At 37.8% G+C, this 5,533-nt stretch overlaps 2 long non-coding RNA genes across 3 annotated transcripts in view; one reads left to right on the plus strand and one right to left on the minus strand.

The window, feature by feature from the left end:
- Positions 1-5,533, plus strand: part of LOC107833802 (uncharacterized) — an 11,528-nt gene that overhangs the window by 1,978 nt on the left and 4,017 nt on the right. The gene's annotated exons all lie outside the window — the stretch shown is intronic.
- LOC103155960 (uncharacterized) overlaps positions 1-5,533 on the minus strand; it is an 8,506-nt gene that overhangs the window by 1,870 nt on the left and 1,103 nt on the right. Inside the window, exons 1-3 of one of the 2 annotated variants that reach the window (XR_001659565.1) lie at positions 4,149-4,413; positions 3,955-4,047; positions 3,379-3,519 (exon numbers count right to left, since the gene is read on the minus strand). This is a non-coding gene — a long non-coding RNA (uncharacterized LOC103155960). Of the gene's footprint in view, positions 1-3,378; positions 3,520-3,954; positions 4,048-4,148; positions 4,414-5,533 lie in introns of those variants that run through there. The other variant, XR_001659566.1, reaches the window with a different exon arrangement.

Consider the following 5,533-nt stretch of genomic DNA (forward strand, 5'->3'; position numbering starts at 1 on the left):
GATGAACTCTGTCAATGCCTACTGACGCGTGGGGGCGTGGCAAAAATGGCTGTCCCTCGCCATATGCATACGATCGTCTCTTATTCACACACGCATCATCCGATTTACACCAGACTTTTCAGGAGTGACACTTGTGAACCTCTAAGGAGCCCAATAGAGTTTAATTGTAATTTGACTCCACTACACCCCCTAGGTTAATCAAACAGCTGTATCTCCTTGCCACATGGCCCAATCTGCTCCAGATTTTGGGTGCATCGCCAGGGAACGCTGCCGAAGGCATCAAAGTGGATCGCATGGAGGACGGTGCACGAGCGTCGGCGGTGGCTGGCGAGAGGCGGTGCTGGAATCCCCGCGGTGGCTATAGGCCTGAGCGGCGCTTAGCTGCGAGGGCCACTTGAGGCTCCGCGGAGCTTTAATATTCACATTATTACTCGAGTTAAAAACCATCCTACATAAATTTTTAACTTCAAATTGAACTGCGATTTTGTTCGCTGTTAGGCAACACCCCCACCCCAAATCCGCATTTTAAGCCTGTTTTTCATAGTATCTCTTCCCCAGCAACAGTGATAACAAAGACCAGTTTAAATTTGAAGCAATGAACTGGGCTGGGAACGCCGAACAATCACACAGTCCTTGCAGCAGCTTCACCTCTAGCAGTATTTATATAAACCATCTATGTGGCTCATTTTTGGACAAAACTGCACCACGGTATTTGTTAGGTATAAAAGTCACACCACTTGTTTGGCTTATGCAAGCTTAATGTAAAACCCAAACGGATCCGTCACTATAATACATTTTGCTGGGCAACTAATTGTCCCAGAAATTATTAAAATAAACTAGGGGTATCAAAATCATTTCTATTTTGAGCCCTATCAAATTTATGAATATCCTCAAAGAGCTGGATGTGGTAAAACATGTTGATAAAATCCATTAATAAACCTCTAAAATTTGAATAAATAGTTGCCTCTATTGGATGGATACCTTTTTAACAGTTAAATAAACCTGAACATTATTTCACATTGATGTAGTTTAGCAGTTTTGTGGCCAGTGGAAAAACAAAAATGTATTCTGGCTTTAATCTTCTGAGATCAAAAGTCAAAATTTTGAGAAAAATAGTCAATTTTTGACTTTTGATATTAGAATATTAAAGTCAGAATAATTCTTACAAATTCTGAAAATTATTATTATTTTTTTTTTTAGAATTTCTTTACTGTGGCCCTAATCCTTTTCTGTTGAAAACTGCTTTCTATTGATTGATAAAATATTACTAAAGCATACAACGGTTTTTATTCAAGGTTCTATGTATGTGTCCTTCTGGCCAACATAAAACTTTATGGCGGGTCAGATGTGGCCCACGGGCCTTTATTTGACATGTACAATAAATGATAACCTTTTTTTTTTGAAAAGCATAAAGTTTTTTGAATAGCAGAAAAATTAACACTGACACTGAACATTTTTTTAAAATCTTCATAAAACAAAACATAAAAATAAAATGGATTGTGAAATTTCTGCAAACAAACCTGTCTTTCAAAATATATTCATCACAGGGAAAACAGGCAATACTGCCAGAGGTCAGAGGTCACTCAAGTCTGTTTGGCTTTCCATCATTTTGACTGACGGCTTAAAAAAAATTCCATTATATTCCACTTTTACCAATCCCATCAATTTGGAAATGATATTGATATAGGCTATTTAAGCTATTGGTTGCATTTCATTTTTATGCAGCTTAATATCAGGCATGTTTTATAGTATGTGTCACAATCACTGTCAGCGACAAATACAAGTAGCTTCATTTGGGGCCTTCATTGAAGCTCCTTTTACGACATACAGGCAAGATGTGCTGAACACACATCTTGGCTCTCTCCATCATCGATCAAGCACTGAGATGGCAGCACACAAAAGCAAAAGTAAAGACTAAATAATACAAATATCTTATACTGACTAAAATGAATAATCACCGAATAATTCAATGTAACATCTCTAATGTTTTTCATGTTCTAGGCTTGCAAGGAAGCCTTTGAGCCAGTACTTAATAAGAATTATATTGACATGAGGGCCAATTGTAGATCCCACAAAACTGAGGATGAGATGCTGGAGACACCAGCTAGAGATGTGGAAAAACCGATTCTAGAGGTCATCCGACTCTCTACTGCCATTGGTCCGCAGGGGGACGAATTACAGATGTGTCCTTAATCAGGCAGAATATAAATATTATTAGGCAAGTATTTATATTGCTGGGAATATAAATGAAACTTTATGCTTGATAAAAAAAAAAAATCTGTCAGTTTCGTGACACTAAATGATGGGAAAGCAGATAAAATTGTAGAAGTCAACCGCGAGGTGATCAGTCGAAGTCATACCAACAAACTGGATTTTTGATTTGGGGACAGATGGTGCTGCTGTGATGACAGGCAAAAACGGTAGAAATCACACAGCCGTACTGAAAGCACTGTTCTACTGTTCAAGACAAACTATTGCAAAATGGGCTACACAAATTACCGGCCTTGCATTTATCCATGTTTTAAGATCATATCAAAAGTTATTTGCAGTATAATTTTCTAAATTTTCACTCTCTGAATCTCTGTCCTTCGCATTTAAGGAGGTGAATGATACAAAATGGCCATCTCAACTTTTCAGCGGAATCTGTGTTTCCAGTCACAAACTTGGAAAAAACTATAAAATTAAACAAATAGCCTGTGTTTTATCCAGCTTTAAAAAAAATAAATTATTTTCACAAGGTAATGAATCCAAACTTGGACCATGTCCACCTTCAGAGGAGATTCCCAGAGATGAACATCCTTGCTAGATTCAACATTCTCAACCCACAAGCAATGGAGAAGGGAAATGATTACTTTCAAAAACACTTGAAACTGCTTGTCAAAAAAATTCCTCTAAGGTTCATCTTAGAGGAATTCTTTGTAATGTTTTAAGAGCAGAGCTCAGTTCTTTACGTTGTGATTGAATGCAGACTTTCCAGACCAAAGTGCCTCTATACACAGTTTCAGAGCTGATGGGGAAGAGAGTCTCACTATAACCATCCTTTGATCAGTTTGTTCAAACTGGGTGAAGATCAGCAAGATAACCGACTTCAACCCTAGGTGAGGAGAGCCAACCAGAAAATGAAAGCCAAAGACCTGAACATAATCTTCAATGGCTTTAGGAACCAGAGCTCCACTGAACCAAGAGCAGCAGAAAAGTTGAATATTTCAATGATGAATCAGGTTTGATACGTTTATTTGCGTTGGGATTCAGTCACTCTTCCATCAGATAGAAAGCGAATCTGCTAACACAGAGACAAACCGTTTCTCAACCTTCTTTTAAGAAGATAAGCCTCATAAAGCTGCTCCTAAACCATTACTGATAAGAAAACATACAAACCTAATCTATGCAGCAGGACTTTGGGGTTGAAATCAGCCTCCAGCGTTTTGCCTCGATGCTCCATTTCTTCTAATGGAGACCGCTCCTCTTCACAACCAGAGAGATGGGTGAACTGGTGGTGAGGTCAACTTGTGGGCCCAGCTAAAAGAGGCAGGAACCACAAAATGAACAAAGTTAAAAAGCTACAAATCATTGTAAAATACAATGTGATTCTATAACTCATCTATTAGGATGTTTAGTTGGTCCCAGATATCCTCTCAGGACAATAGCTGGGCTTCTTACCGTGCAGTATTGTACTTTCTACTTTTGTTCAACAAACAGATTAGAGACATCGGCTAAAGTTTGGTAACCAGAGACAAAATGTTGAAAGCTTACAGAATAAGAAAAACTAATAATTAAAACTGAAAAAGCACTAAATAAATGTCATAAAATAACAGAAACATAGCAGTGGCCTCTGACCTGTACAAGCAACATCCAAAGAGCTGATTTAGACAAAAGCAGTTATTTAAAGCGTGTTGAAGAACTTTATGCATTATTTCATCAAAGTTTTAATTCAACAGCAATATTTCAGCTCACCAGGACGCTGGAGTTCACAGACGATCCCACAACTGATCCTCAGCAGGAAATGGCCGCTCTGCGCCGCACTCAGCTCTTCTTCACCATCCCTTTCTGAAACACACCATCCTGTTAAAATACTGCCTGCTCAACACTTTATTGCGAAGGTACAAACATATTTCAACAAACTATGAGAATATTTACTGTTTTCTTACCAGAAATATCACCAAACCATGAAAAGCGGGACGCGTTGTCCCCGCATGACCTAAGATGGAGAAACAGGAAATCCTACTATTCAGTTTCTTCTTCCTCTTGCGGTTTTTGCGGGTTGGCGAAAAGAAGAAAAAAAAAGCTTCTGGTGTGCATCGCCGCCACCTACTGGTGAGGAGTGTAGGTAAAATTGGCAATTTTATTCAATTGTCAGAGACAAAACTATATAATTATAGTTAGGACTGTCAGTGTTAGATATTGAAACAAATACTGATAACATTCATTCATGTTTAGTAAAAAGTCTAATCAGTCAAATTTAGCTTTCACTTTTTCATATTATCAAACAATAACTTTATTTTCCCTCAGACCACTGGACTTCATATATTACTAGGCTTTCTCTGACACATAAGTATTACAAATGTCTATATGTTGTATATCTTACGTTTTTGAGAAAAATATTTTTTTCATAAATAATTTGACGTAATAGTATTCATACCCCTTGCATACTTATTTTCATTCAAAAAGCAGTTTGTTTCAAATGACAAAAGGAATTCCTTAATAAAAATCTAATCTGCATTTTCTGTTTTCAACAGCATTTCAATAATACATTTCAAATGTTGTAAAAGCAACATTTTATATTCCTATCAGAAAAATATGTGGTAACAATAAAATACCAATTTAAATCTAGTATTAATCAGAAGTGTGAATAATTTTGAGCCGTAATTATTTTAGAAATGTTTCTTTAGCCATAGGATGGTGTAATAAAAACACAATTTAACCTTTGTTTGGATTGTTTATTTCAATGAATTTTCAAACACCAGAATTCCTTTCGATGCACTGTTGGACTACATTACCAACAAAGACTAAATTTGGAGCAGAAACAAGGTTTTAAGAAACCTTTCAGCTCTTCTAAATGTATGACTCAATGACAGGACCAGCCACAATGGATAAGGTGAAATTTTGAGATATTTGTGACAAAGTTATGATCTTTTCAGGAAGGATCAGAGCAGACTCTACCCGCTGAGGAGGCTGAGGTATTTTGGGAAGCAGGAGACTCTCCTGATGACCTTTGACTCTGTTGTGGCATCAGCTTATCTGCAGCTGAGAGGAAGCGGCTGGCTAAGCTAATCAGGAAACCCAGCTCTGTGAGACGATGCCCCGTCGACCCAGAGCAGGACTCTGACTAAAAGAACATGACTGAAAGACAATGTCTCCCACCTCCTGCATGAAGCTGTTGCTGAACTGGAACGCCTATTCAGGGACAGACGCCTGCATCCTAAGTACGCAATGGAACATCGTAGATGAAGGATATGTCTAAGTCCCAGAATACTTGAAATGAACGTTTTCATAGGAAAATCACTCTTTTTGACTTAATTATATATTTACAGGG

This window comes from Poecilia formosa, unplaced genomic scaffold (assembly GCF_000485575.1).
Source record: "Poecilia formosa unplaced genomic scaffold, Poecilia_formosa-5.1.2 Scaffold457, whole genome shotgun sequence".
Lineage (NCBI taxonomy): Eukaryota > Metazoa > Chordata > Actinopteri > Cyprinodontiformes > Poeciliidae > Poecilia > Poecilia formosa.